At 49.1% G+C, this 14,731-nt stretch overlaps 1 protein-coding gene across 4 annotated transcripts in view; it reads right to left on the bottom strand.

Moving 5' to 3' along the window:
* Positions 1 to 14,731, bottom strand: part of PKNOX2 (PBX/knotted 1 homeobox 2) — a 655,223-nt gene that overhangs the window by 614,980 nt on the left and 25,512 nt on the right. The gene's annotated exons all lie outside the window — the stretch shown is intronic.

Raw genomic sequence — 14,731 nt, 5'->3', positions numbered from 1 at the left:
TGCTTTAAACACCTCCTCCGAGTGCTGTTGGGAGATGAAGGATGACATGGTTTCCCCGCTCCCTTCCCCTTTCCTCCCCCCGCCCAGGAGAAGAAGTCTGTGTTCACATGGGCCTTCCCCGGCAGCACACGGAAGGAGTTACCAAGGAAAAAGGGTTCCCTGAAAGGTAATATCTTAAGGCGTCGACCGCCCACTTAACAGCGAAGGCCTCCCGCTCTATTGTGAATAGCGGATCTCCCGGGGGAACAGCCTGGGGCTGAGATACAGGATGGGGTGCTCCTCCCCCTCTAGCTCTTGCGCCAGCACTGCTCCCACCCTTATCTCCGAAGCGTCCGTCTGGAGGGTGAAAGGCTTTGTGAAGTCGGGCTGGGACAGCAGCGGCACCAGGAAGGCAGCCTCACAGTCTTTTGACCACTGAACCTTCTGTGGCTGGGAGTTCTTCATCAAGTCCGTCAGTGGGGTGGGAAGCATGGCGAAGTTGGGTACAAACTGGCAGCAACACCCCGCCAGTCCTAAGAATTGCTGTACTTGCTTCTTTGTCGTGGGGGAGTGGTAGTCCCACAAGGCCTGCACCTTGTCTATTAAGGGGCGTAGCTTTCCCCTACCCATGGTGTGGTCCACATACATCACCTCCCGCTGTCCCATGTGACACTTGGCCAAGCTCATGGTGAGGCCTGCATCTCCCAGGGCTCGCAGCACGCTCGCAAGGTGCTGGAGATGTTCCTCCCAGCCGGCGCTATAGATGACAATATCGTTGATGTACGTGGCAGCGTATGAATTGTGGAGACTCGATATTTGGTTCATGAGCTGCTGGAAAGTGGCGGCGGCCCCATGCAAACCAAAAGGCATCCTGGTGAACTGGTAGAGGCCAAATTGTGTAGAAAAGGCCGTCTTCTCTCTGGAGGCTGGCGTCAGAGGGATCTGCCAATATCCCTTAGTCAGACCTAAGGTGGAGATAAATTATGCATCGCCCAGCTGCTCAAGCAGTTTGTCCACCTGGGGCACGGGGTAGGCGTCGAACCGAGATACCATTCACCTTCCTGAAGTCAATGCAGAACCTGACCGCTCCATCGGCCTTAGGGACCAGTACTATGGGCTCCTCAACCACTCCCAGGACCAGCATCATCTCTAGTTCTTTCTGCACACTCCCCCCCTCCCCCATCTTCTTGGGGAGCGGGTGGTGGTTCTCTCTCACTTTCTGGCTGGGGATGTTGTCAATGCGATGGCTTGTCACATTCGTTTTCCCTGGCTGGGCAGACAAGACGGTGGAGAAGGAAGATACTAGTTGTCATACCTGCTCCTGCTGTTCAGTATCGAGCTCCTGGCCAATTGCCACCAGCCCTGGCTCAGCGGGTTTGTCCACCAGAGGCCCCAACTCGGGCTCCGGGTGGTACGGGACGATCATCAGCCCTCCCATTCCTTCCAGACCTTGAGGAGGGTCACGTGATAAATCTGTGCATCTCTCCGACACCCCAGTAGCCGTATTTCGTAGTCGACAGGGCCTACCCATCTGGTTACCTCAAAGGAGCCCTGCCACTTGGTCAGTAGCTTAGACTCCGAGGAGGGTAGTAACAACAGGACCTGGTCTCTGGGCTTGAAGGTCCTCATCTTTGTCCCCCTGTTGTACTGGTTCTCTTGAGCACTTTGGGCCCACAACAGGTTCTCCCGCGCCATGGTACACAGCTCCTGGTACCCTTCCCACAGCATGTACTGGACAGAACCCCTGATCCGGGTCTCCTGTTCTTCCCAAGTCTCTCTCAGGAGGTCCAGGATTTCCCGGGGCTGCCTCCCATAGAGGAATTCAAATGGGGAGAACCCAGTGGATGCCTGTGGAACCTCTCATATGGAGAAGAGTAGTATGGGCAGCAACTTATCCCAGTGCCAGGGATTATCCTCCATGAACTTCCTCAGCATCAGCTTCAGGGTCCCATTAAATTGCTCCACTAACCCATCCGTCTGGGGGTGGTAGATGGAGGTTTTGAGGGTGTGGATATTTAGCATGCAGCATAGCTCCACCATCAGCCTGGATGTTACATTAGTTCCCTGGTCTGTTAGTATCTCATGCGGTAGTCCAACTCTAGTGAAGATCTGCAGAAGTTTGTTAGCGATAACGGGGTCAGTGGTGGCCCACAAAGGTACAGCCTCAGGGTATCATGTCACGTAGTCGTCCACGATGAGGATATACTTGTGGCCCATGCTGCTCTTCTCCAGGAGCCCCACAAAGTCCAGGCCAATATGCTCGAAGGGGATCCCAACCATGGGTAAGGGCACAAGAGGGGCCCTTGGTACCCCCTTCGGGCTGGCCTCCGAACACTCAGGGCAAGAGGTGCAGTAGTCTCGCACTTCTTGGTGTATACCAGGCCAAAAGAATCTTTAGGCCACCCACTGCAGCATTTTCTCCCTCCCACCTGGGAGGCCCAGCCTAGGGTACCGAGAGGGCCAGGCAGAGCAAGCCTTGCCAGAACCACCGTGGGACCAGCAGTTAGTGCAGGTCTTCATTTGTCTGCAGGTCCTGGACTAACCAGTAGAGAAGATCATTGCAGAGCTCAATCTGAGGTCCTTGGAGAAGGTGCAGAGGTTGATCCTCGTTCCAGGTAGGACCCGCCACCTGCTGCCAGGCCCGGCTGATGATTGGGTCTCCCCTTTGCTCTTCTAGGAAGTTCCCGTCAATGTCCAGCCATCCTTGCATTTTCCTTGTCAAGGCTTCAACTGGGGGATGGCCTGCCGCTGGTGTCCCAGGATTTCCAGAGGGTCCTTCTATGGGGTTGTTTGGCCTTGGAAGGCCAGCAACCCTCTCCTCGGGGGGGGGGGTCTCCTTAGCTCCCGAGGGGTGTGCGCGCCACTCCTGAAGGAGACCAGCGAAACCCTGCCAGTTGCGCCCCAAGATCACCAGGTAGGCTAGCTTTGGGCCACCCAAACTAGACACAGTCCTTCCTGATGGGCAGTCTCGAGTTGCACCCAGATGGTTGGGTACAGTTTCACATCCCCATGAATGCATTGCAGATCTATGGATGCCCCGGCCAGGCCGGTGGTCTCGACCAGGCGAGCACAGATGATTGTTTGGCTGCATCCTGAGTCTACCAGACCCGTTGTTGGCATCCCATCCACCCGAACAGGAACCAAGATCTTACCTCGCTCCCTCTTCCAGGCGTGGTGACCGGCCAACCAAACCTGCCTGTAACTGCAGTGCATGTAAGGGCATTCTCTCTGGAAGTGCCCTTCCTGTCCACTCTCATAACATCGGTCACAATTTCCCCTTGTGAGAGGAGTGGCCTGGGGTGTGCTCCATCCACCCCATGAGTCATCTTTGCCCTGGGTAGACGTTGCCTCGATTGGGTCGCTTGCACTGGGCCCTGTTGTGGGTGCTGGCAGCCTGGCACAGAGGTGGGGACTCCCCCCTTCGGTCTTGCAAGGCCACTGACCTGGCCGTCAGTCTCCATCTCCCAGGGCCCCCGATTTATGTCCCGATCACTCCGCTCCCTCAGCAGCCATGTAGTCCTCTGTCAGGGAGACCACTTCGGCAAGGGTTGCTGAGCGATGCCATTGCACCCACTCCTTCCCCCCCAGCAGGCAGGATCTGAGTGAATTGTTCCATGGACACAGCTTCAGCCACTTGAACCCCGGTCCGATGTTCTGGTTCCAGCCACCACCAACACTAATCCTGGATTCGCTGTGCCACAGCTCTGGGTCTGGCCCTGGCAGGTACCACTCACAGCAGCGTCGCTGTCGGTATGTTTCGGGGTTGATGCCCCTTTGGTCCAGGATGGCTGCCTTTACCTTAGAATATTCTCGCGCCTTGTGAGGGTCGAGGTTCCGGTATGCCATCTGTGCCAGGTCAGTTAAGTAAGGGGCTAGGAGTGTGGCCCATTATTCGGGTGGCCACAGGGCGGCAGTGGCGACCAGCTCAAATGTCACAAGGAACGCCTCCAGGTTGTCACTGGGTCCCATCTTTGTCTGGCGTACCAGAATACCCGTCAGGCCATCCCCAGCCTCGGACCCGGCCAGAGTAGGGGAAGGGTTTTTAGGGGGTCACAACAATGATGCCATCCGTTGGGCTAGTCGTTCCTGCTGCACCTGTTGCTGGGTGGCCAACTCCCAAAGTTGCTGCTGTGCCACTGAAGCTGTTGCTGTGAGGCGAGCTGCTGGAGCAGCTGCACTTGCTGCTGCTGTGCAGCCTGTTGCTGCTGGCTCTCTAGCAGCCATTTCATAAGCTTTTCTGTCTCCATCTAGCAGGTCCCGACTGATGCCCCCATTCTCCACCAGTTGTCACGGGGCTGATACACCCTGTCACCCTGTGAAGGCAGGGGAAAGGTGCGTCACAGCCCCATGATCGAGTCTGAAGGGCTGCCCCATGTCTTGGGGCTGCGTGGCTTTGAGGTCTTAGCCCTTAATATGACCCTTGTTCTCAGGGCAGTGCAGCCTAGCAGCCAAAGTCCATAATACTGGTGAGCGGGGCTACCATCCCAGGGTGGGTAGTGGCCAGGAACGGCGGAACTGGGCCAGCTTCTCCACCGGGCCCCAACCCAGGGCCCTATTGGTGGTGGGGTTGCCCACCAACAGCTCAGTGGGGCTCCTACCAAACCATGCTGAACCTTGGTCCAGTTCTGTAACCGTTTCCCCGCAACGCTTCCCTGGGTTACTTCCTACCCAAGTCTCTGGGGTTCTCCATCTCTGGGATTCTCCACTCTCTGTGACATCCCGAGCCAGTGCATCAGGGTCCATCTCCAACTGGCTTGCCTCCACATCTTGGAGTGCAGACAGTCCTCCCTCAGGAGCTAGCGACACACCTCCTTCTCCACTGGCAGTCAGCCCAGATGGAGCTGCTCTGCTGCCTTTTATATCCTAGCTCCAACTGGAGCATGCCAAGCAGAGCTGGGGGGAGAGGGGAGTGTGGCCTCCTCAGCTAAGAGAGAAGGGTTAACCCCTGCTGTACCAGTGTGGGGCTGATACACCTCATCACACTTCCCAACCAATCACACAGCCTGCAGTCCTAAATCTAGCTTCCAGCTCAGAAACTTGTGGCAAGTTCAGTAACTGCTCCCTGCGGAGATGATATGAAACGAATCCTTGTTTACCAACATCTAGTACAGTGGGTAAGGCCTGGGTAAAGCCATCACATGCACTGGAGGCAGTTTGGAACCCATCAGGCCATCCTGAAAGCACTCTAAGATGTAATTAATCTGTAGTGATCTGAGATGTACTTGTCTTGCTATACGCCAAAGTTTGCAACCAAGCTTTGCTCAGGAACAGACTCTCTGATGAATGCTCATCTCAGTCCGGGAGGGCAGAAAACACCTGTGCTGAAAATTCCTTCTACTAAGAGTATCCTGCCCTCATCTTCCAGGCAGCACCACACAGTTTTCCTGTCCCAGGTATCACACTGGGCTGTGAGAGGAGGAGGTCTGGACTATGTGCTAGGATCACTGCTCGACATAGAACAATGACAGAAGGGCAAGAAACATTCATAGATTCCAAGGCCAGAAGGGACCATTCTGATCATCTCGCCTGGCCTCCTGTACAGCACAGGCCAGAGATTTGCCCCACAATGATTCCTAGAGCAGAGCTTTTAGAAAAACACCCAGTCTTGATTTAAACACTGTCAGTGATGGAGAATCCACCATGACCCTGGGTAAATTGTTCGAATGGTTCTGGGGTTGCTTGCTCACTTTATTCCCAGCAGCCTGTACACTGATAAGGGGATGATTTCTAACTCCAAGCACTATGCGGGCCACTGGGAAGAATAGCTATTGCAACCAGCCATTGTGAAACAAGGCTACCATGATGAAATGTCTTGGACACAAGGACTGTGACAACGCAACACACCGCTCCTGACCACCCAGGTCACTCTCCCTCCCTCCTTCCTGTACTAGATCCATGACTCAAGAGGCCATGGAGTTTGTAACCAGAGAATACCATCAGCCATAAGGGGCTCTTTAATTTAGATTTTGCCAAAACTTCCCTGCCATACTGCTAACGTCCCTGTGTGGCAGCCATGCCTTCAAAGCCAAGGCAGAGAGTGCTATTTAACTGAGCTGGTTTCATTTTAAACTGATGAAAATTAACCCCAAATCTGTGATATTTCACACATATTGTCACTGTTTAAAAACAACCACACCGATTATTTCTGTTTAAAAAAATCGCCTCCTCCTAGGCTGAGCCTCTGTGCCAAGATTCATCCCCAACAAATGCTGATGGACCCATTCTAATGACATGGAAGTGTGGTTTGTAACGTAAGTGCTATCTCCATCCCCAGACATGAATGCATGACCTTCCTAGACCAGGCAGACTGAGCTAAGTGTCTTGGTCACAGGTGTTTAGCAACTATCTCCTCAGTTCTGAATCACTGGGGAGAGAAATGCTGCAACAAGAACCGGTGTGGGTAGAAAAAAAATTCCAAAGGACATCAACAGCTGCAGGTTGGCAGCAGTACAGTGGACAGGGAAGGAAGCTCCTCATGGGAATTCCTTTTGAGCCTGATCGCAAGACACACTGTGCCCACTGGCAACAGGGAAGCCCAGGTGGGTTATAAGGCCCCTGCACCAGAACCATCTCAAAACTCCAAGAAATGCAGGTATTTATAGTATGACCTCCCATCCTCACTGCCCCTCAGCTAAACCGATTAATTAAATTAATACAAAGACTGTCTTGTTGGGCGCTTCATCCTCACTGACTTTTTTCTAAGCCTGCCCGGCAAACAGGAAACAAAGGGTTTAATTCTGTCTGGTTTCATGAAGGGTCCTGTATGTCATGGCCAGGCGCTGGAGCGTGGCCAGCTCCTTGGGCTGGCACGCCCTCTCCCCCACACGGGGGTCATGCACACATACCATCAGCAAGAGCAGGCAGTATGTGAAGCAGCTCAGCATCCCAGCACAGCAGGGAACTGGCAGAGCCAAGGAGAGGATATCAGATGCCTTTCAAACACAAACAAACAAACAGACCCTTGGGGATGGGGAGAATGAAAATCCAGCCCTATTAACTGGTGCGTGGAGAGAAAACACAAAGCAAGATCAGAACGCTCTGCTGCTCACATGGTCACCCAAAGTCTTGCCTTTAGAGCCACATTTTACAAAATGAAGCATGCAAATCCCCTTCCAGGTTACAAATACCCTTAGATTAGTCAGCTGGAATGTTCAAATCTCATTTGTTTTTCGCTATTTACACACCGGGGCCTTGATCCAATGCCCAGAGACAAGACTGCAACTGATTTCAATGGGCTGCGGATCAGGTCCTGTATTTCTCTCAGCTTAGAAAGTGAAAACAGATGTCAGTTTCTCTTCTGGTGCAGGTCTAGGTTCTCAGGAATTAGCTGCAACAAGGTGCAAATCCTACGGGGGACGCTGATTCATTTTAAGAAATGTTTCCTTTGGAATTAAAAATCAAGGGACGTTTCTGCTGCTCTGTTGGTTTAGTCAGAAGTGGGCTCTCACCTCCTATGGTGAGACTGCCTTAGAAAGGCTGGGGAAATGTACATTAATACAATAAATACAACCATTGGGAGAGAGTTTTCAAAGGGCCTCTGGGACTTTCCCAGTGATTTTCAATGGGCCTTGTGCTCTATCCCAATGATTGTCAGTGAGATTTATGCTCCCTCATCCCTTTGGCACTTAAGAAAATTTCTTCCCAAATATACATATATTTATACACCTCTACCTCGATATAACGGAACCCGATATAACACGAATTCGGATATAACGCGGTAAAGCAGCGCTCCGGGGGGCAGGGCTGCGCACTCCGGTGGATCAAAGCAAGTTCGATATAACATGGTTTCACCTATAACGCGGTAAGATTTTTTGGCTCCCGAGGACAGCGTTATATCAAGGTAGAGGTGTGTGTGTATATATATATATATATATATATATATATATATCCAGAATCTAACTGTTGCCACAGCATTTACTCACATGAGTAATCCTATGGACTTCCAGGGGGCTTCTCAAATGAGTAAAAGCTGCAGGAGTGGATCCTAAATTTGGGGGCAAATTCGACCAGTGTCCTTTTAAAAAATGATTAACAATTTAAACAAGAGTTTGCAAATTTATTTTAGCAGTTTGAGGCACAACTTGCGAAAACTCATCCTTACTCTCCCACTTCCTCCTCTGCTTTTAGGAATATGTTCATTGATGCAAACTGTAGGGAAGGTGGAGAGGAACAAAATCAATGGGGAATGAACTCCCAGGGCATTTGGGAATCCTACATACCAAAATGTTTTCCTCTCTCCTAAAAGCAGTTGCTAGCATGAATGAGGACTGAAAATTCCCTGCTAAATAACAAGAACAGAGGAATAACCCAGCTAGCTGCATGAGGGCTTGGCTGGAGCCTAGCACAGAAGGGGGTAAAACTGAGAGACCGCATTATCAAGCCACTGTGGCAGCAGCCACAGCACCAGCAGCCAGTGATACATCAATCTCCAACACAATAAACTGGAAAATACTCTCAAGCAAAGAATTATCAGTATGTGCAAAGTTGCTGTTGTATGCGGATAGGAGGGGAAACAGCAACCTAGCAGTTCTTCTAATGCTTTCCTAGAATCTTGTCAGCCACTGCTTGTGCAACGAATTCCTGTGTTGCTAAGGCGTTTGTAGCAAAAGGAAAAAGGAGAAAAAATTATGAAAACAAGACAACTGAGCATCCCACACTGCAGGTGCCACTTCTCAGCAACACTCTGAGTGAATTTTATTTTCACCTCTGAAAATCAAGGGCTGACAGCTTTGAAAAGCTGGGCGTCTCTTTCTTCTCACAAACTCACACCAGCGAGCATCTCTGCACTCCTGACCCCAAAGAGATACACCAAATCCTGGCAATGGATTTAATCTTAAAATGAAAGGCCCCCAGCTGCAGGAGGCAGCATGTGGAGAGTATTAATCTCCAATCCATTTCAGTAATAGACTTGCCCTCTAAAGAGATATGGCGTGTGCCAAATTTTGTAACAATACAACTGACTTTGCAACAGAAACTCCCCCTTGAGCTGAGCCTTCCAAACTCATTCCACAAAGGGACCTCCACTTGACAAGTGAAAGAGATTGTAGACCAGAGATTATGCACTAAACCCCTCTAAGGGTACAATTAATTCTGAGAGAAAAAACTTCTGTAATTCACACAGAGATAACAGCAGATTTCCCCAGTAATATCAGTCTGAAAATTCTGTCACTGTATAACAAAATCCAAACATAAATTGTTACAGGGAAACAATAAGATGACCTACCTTGAGATGACCTTGGCTACCTTCCAGGTGTTCTAACAGCTAGGCTACTAAACCAGATTGTTCATTTGACTACCCCCTAGTGAAATAGCTTTACTTGGTGCTTTTAGCATACGCATTCCCACAGGGTTCTCCATCCAAGCACTGGGATATTAGACTTCTAAAACCAAAGGAAGGGAAATCTGTGCCTTGAATGCTTCCTGTCCAGAAATATGTGAATGGAGAGGAATGATTTACCATGGCACAAAGGGAGATTGCTCAGGGCAACAGGATGGCACTAAGAACAGAAAATATGTTAAATACAAGGAAATATTTCCTAATGGTTAGATCTATTAGACTGGGGAATTAACTCCAAAGAGAAGTGAGAGAAGCCCCACTACTTAAGAAATTGAAAACCAGATTAGAACATACATGGCAAGGAAAGATTAGGCATGGTCTTTGCACCCAGACTTGCCCTGGTCCTCTCAGGGGATGGTAATCGGACTTTTCATGGCTACTATGGAGGCTTCTATGACTTAGTTAATATTCCACACTCTTCCTGAAATCTGCCAGAAAACTAAAGGAATGTAAGCAGAAGTATTCCACTGGGGACTCAATTCTGGTCTTAATCACATTGGTGTAAAGCAAGAACAACTCCACTGGAGTGACACAGCTCCAACCTGGAATGAGTGGGGCCCAGTAGGTAGTATGGGGAGGCCCACACTTGGATTAGACAATAATCACTAATAGATATTTTATTGGGTAAATAAGATAATTACAGATATGAGGTTAACCTTTATTCACTGACAGATTTGAGAACTGCTCCTCAGTCCTTCCCAGAAGGTAAGAATCAAAAGTAACTGCTGGTAGCAAGCAAGCAGGAATTCTCACGCCTTAGCCGGAGAGGGAAACGCAGAATGAAATTTGTTAGTCTCTAAGGTGCCACAAGTACTCCTGTTCTTTTTCAGAATGAAAGGAAGACCATTTAAATCTCCAATGTACACCTTGCCTGGTGTTCTCACAGCATCAGAAGCACTTCAGTCTTTGTCACCACAGTGGAATGAAAGATTTGACTGGCCCAGCTGAGGACAGAAAGATTAGCTATTTCCTCCCCCAGTCAAACACTAACTAATTATAATAATAGCCACAAGTGGGAAGTTATTCACCCTCCCAGTCACCATCAAAAGGGAGCACAGGGTGAAGGTAATGCTAGTAGGGGGAATCCTTTCCTCTCCTGGAAAAAGGATAAAGAACTCCTGTCCCTTTCCTTAATGTTATTTACTTAACAGTATAAATAAAGATGTTTGATGGTATGTCACCCTCCACAGGCTCCTAGTCCTGTTATTATCCAGCATATTTAAAAGTCAATCGAGCTATTCAAATACTAGGAAAAATTACAGCATTAGGGCCTTCTCAGGAGCAGAGATCTAATGCCATCATTTAAGTTTGACGCAGAGTGACGCTAAATAAATGCACAATTTCTGGAGTAAATTTTTGACAGATTAATTCAATTAAGATTACACCTGCCAATTTGTCTCCCATTTCTGGTTATTTTACCCTTCCTGTTATGTAATGACAGCTCATATTCTTACAGGAAAATAACCCACCACTACTGTTCATTAAGTTTGCTCTTTGCTGTGAATCTGACAAAGCACTCCAATGTACAGCACATTTTTTTAGGGCCAAATAAGCTTCTGAATTCATATTCTGTGCTAAATATTTGCCAGAAGTACCATTTTCATCTAGTGCACAACTTCAAATGGGTTTTGAATGCTATTTTTAATGTTTAAATGCACTCCCAAACCAACAGAATGCTTCCGTGCCATGCATAAACAGGGCCCGCAAACTGCTCAGCTGATAAAATGTTCCACTTAATTTTTTATGTTGCTAAATTAATTGCTGTAGTTAGATATGTTGGATCTGTGACTAAAATATAAGGAAACCAATTGCTGCACAAATGCATTTCTGGGCACTCTGCACAAATGGGAGCTCGCTGGGACTGAGAGTAATATATTTTAAAGAAAAAGAAAGTTAATGTATTTAAAATCCAGACCTGATTTTTCTTTGTCTGAAGCAGGTGACTCAATGGGAACAAAGAGAAAAACACCTACAGAAATCTCCCTTCAGTGCTCTCCAAAAAGCAGAGAGACCTTGTCTAGACTGGGTTTTAAGATGTGATGTTAGCAGGTGTTAGCTAACCAAGATGCTAAAAGTCTACTCTGGACCAGCCATCCTGCCTGTAGTGCATCCTAAACTGGCCAAGTTAAACTCTAGCCTGCCCCCAGCTAATGTGCTAACATTAAACCCTTCAATTCTAGTCTAGACGAGGCCAGAAGGGCTACACAGCCCTGGATCTGCAACTGGCTCTCTCACAGATGGGATCAGTAAGTAAATAATAAATAAACCAGAAAGGCAAACACTGACCCATGCTAAATCAGAAACAGTAAAAACTACCAGCCTTCTGTTTGCCATGACCCACTCAGGGTGCCATTTCAGATTTTTTGAGGGGCTGGTGGGGGGGCGAACTTTAACTGTGATTCCAGGGGCTACTTAGGCACCTGAAAACTCTAGGTTTTTTTTGCAGATAATAATTTAGAAAGTAGCTGTCAGGAGCACTGTATCTTATTCCTCTATAAAGAAAAAAAAACATGCAAACACCAATTAAAGCCATATTTTAAGTTTATATGTAAATTTAGAACAATCGGGAGATAATACAGCAAGATAATCCCAAGCCTTGAGGTATCAATTCTGGAGCCTTAACACGGATATCAGAAACACAAGTTTGATACTTTTCACACTATTTTTAGTAGAGATAAATAAAAATAAATAAAATGTGCTTAGAATCTGCTTATTTTCTCCAACAGACACACTCCGTGTTACTGCCATTATCTACTCTATCTTAGTCAGTTGTTTTTCACTCCACTAAAAACATATTTATTTAATTTTAACATACGTGATTACGTTTTTTTTTTCTTTTATTAAGAAAGGGAATTTATTTTTCTAATTATTTGGGCATTTATGTTTACCGATCACAATCATAAACATGACTCACTAACACTTGTCTCCATCATTACTATTAGTATCAGACTTGGAACCACATTTATTTTCATGCGAATTTTATGTTATTTTACAGATCTAGCTAAAAATACAGTTTGAAAATAAGCGACCTTTGTCTGCCCAGTGTCTAAAGCTCTGTGTTTAGCTAATGTTTGTTTTTTGAAACTGGCACTGCTAAGGTGAGTACAAGCTAAATTTACATTCTAGAAGGATGCTATTATTGGATGGTACCACTCTCAGTAATGAATGACAAAGCACAATATGGTAATAAAAGTAATAATGATGATTACTCCAGCCAGGACAGTTAGGTGTTACATCAGACCCCACAACTGAAGGAAAGATAGAGACCCAGAAAACCACAAGTCCCATGGGACAAAACATAAAGGCCCAGGAATATGGGGCAGGGAAATGTTTAAAATGAGCGAGCAGGAGGGGATACAGAATAATGCCCAGGGCAGTGCCCGCCCACCACTCCACAAAGGAGTCCGAGGCTTAACTGGACGCTGCCCAGAGAGCTCTGCCAGAGGCGTGAGACAATGAGGGAATGGAAGTGGGTCCCGTAGCTTCAGAGCTCCAACTCCTCCCATACTGCGGGACAGCCATCGTGGCCAGCACCAGGAAGAGGTTGGTGAGCAAAACCTGTGATTTGGGGGAGTCACGGACAGCGAGCTCGTGAGATGGAGGATGGGAGGAGAAGTGCAGACAGAACCTCAGCAGGAGGATCTGGAGGAGCCAGAAAAGGGGCGGCAACCTGGCGTGCTGCCAGTTGGTGTGCCAGGGTCTTTCACTCGACACAGAGGAGCAGGGTCAGGGTGGCTGTAAACTGCCAGCCACCTACCCATGCTTATGGCTCCGTGCAGGTAGAGAGCAGCCAATGGAAGCCATCGGCATTGCAAAACAGTCACAGGATTTACTGGTCCTACAAATCCTGAGAACTCTGCTGTGTGTTCTTGAGTATGATCTACTGGCACCTGATCTATTACCTACTGATGGTAATCTGTAGGTAACCATCTGATCCCTCTTGTACACGGAGTCACACAGTTCAAGACCAGAAGCATGGGCAGCAGGTGAAGCTTCCTCTAGGGGTGACTAGCTCCCTGTCCCACCTCTTCCGCCCACGGCCCCGCCTCTGCCATCCATGGCCCCGCCCACATTCCATCCCTGCTCTGTCCCAGGCTCCACCCAATCACCATGAGCCCCCTCCCACCTGCTGCATCCCTCCCCACTGCTCGCTGCATCCCTCCTCTCCTCCCCCTTCTCCCGTGAGGCCCCCACCGCCCGCAGGGACACGGCGAGCAGGGGGGTCCTTGCAGGGGAGGAGGGTGGAAGAGAGAAGGGGTGCAGCGAGCAGCGGGGACGTCTGGAGAGGGGAGGTGGAGTGGAGAAGAGGAGGGACTCGCCAGGCAGCGGTAGGCAGTGGGGGCCTTGGGGAAAGGGCAGAGCAGGGCCACCACAGCCCAGGCGTCCAGCAACGGGTCGGCGGCAGCTGCGCCAGGGAGGCTTAGCCTCCCTTGGTTTATTATACCCACCACCTATGGCCGGAAGGGACCACCAGATCATCCAGTCTGACCTCCTGAGCTATCACCAGCCACCAGCACCACTCAGCCCCCACATAGAAAACTCAACAACCAACGTGAGACTGAAGTATCACATCCCACAGGAGAGTGGACTGTTCTGTGCCACAGGCAGAGAACTGAAGGGACCGAGGGGCATCAGTGCCTGAGGCCCTACAATGGCAGGGAAATGATAAAGTGAGATACACCCAGACAACCCTGGTCAGTATCCTGCACCCAGTCACTGCAGAGGAAGGTCAAAACCCCAAGGTCACTGGCCTGGGGGAAGATTCCTTCCCGACCCCACATGTGGTGATCAGTTAGACTCTGAGCATGTGAGCAAGAACCAGCCAGCCAAGCACCCAAGAGAGAATCCACAGTCCCACCTCGGAGCCCTGGCCCACCCCACCCAATGTCTCATCTCCAGCAATGAGCTGGTGCTTCAGAGGCAGATTAAAATACACACACACATGCATACACACACAGGGGGAGAGGGGGAGTCCCCTCCTGACCCCTGCAGATGGCCAGCTGAAACCCTGAAGCATGAGCTTGTAGTATCTTAAGACATATACTGGAAGTGAGCCCTATGGCTGCTGAGTGTTGACCCCTACAATCATAAGCAACCCTGTCATACTATCACACTCATAAATTTGTCCAGTCTTCTCTTAATTAGTTTTAAGTTTTAAGTTGTTTGTCCCCACAAGTCCTATACAGAGGCTGTCCAAGAACCTCACCCCCTCTAATGATTAGAAATCATCTAGTTTCCAGCCTGAATTTGTTCATAGACTCATAGATTCATAGACTCTAGGACTGGAAGGGACCTCGAGAGGTCATCGAGTCCAGTCCCCTGCCCTCATGGCAGGACCAAATACTGTCTAGACCATCCCTGATAGACATTTATCTAACCTACTCTTAAATATCTCCAGAGATGGAGATTCCACAA

This window comes from Mauremys reevesii, linkage group 12, assembly GCF_016161935.1.
Source record: "Mauremys reevesii isolate NIE-2019 linkage group 12, ASM1616193v1, whole genome shotgun sequence".
NCBI lineage: Eukaryota > Metazoa > Chordata > Testudines > Geoemydidae > Mauremys > Mauremys reevesii.
This window is presented reverse-complemented; position numbering and strand designations above follow the sequence as displayed.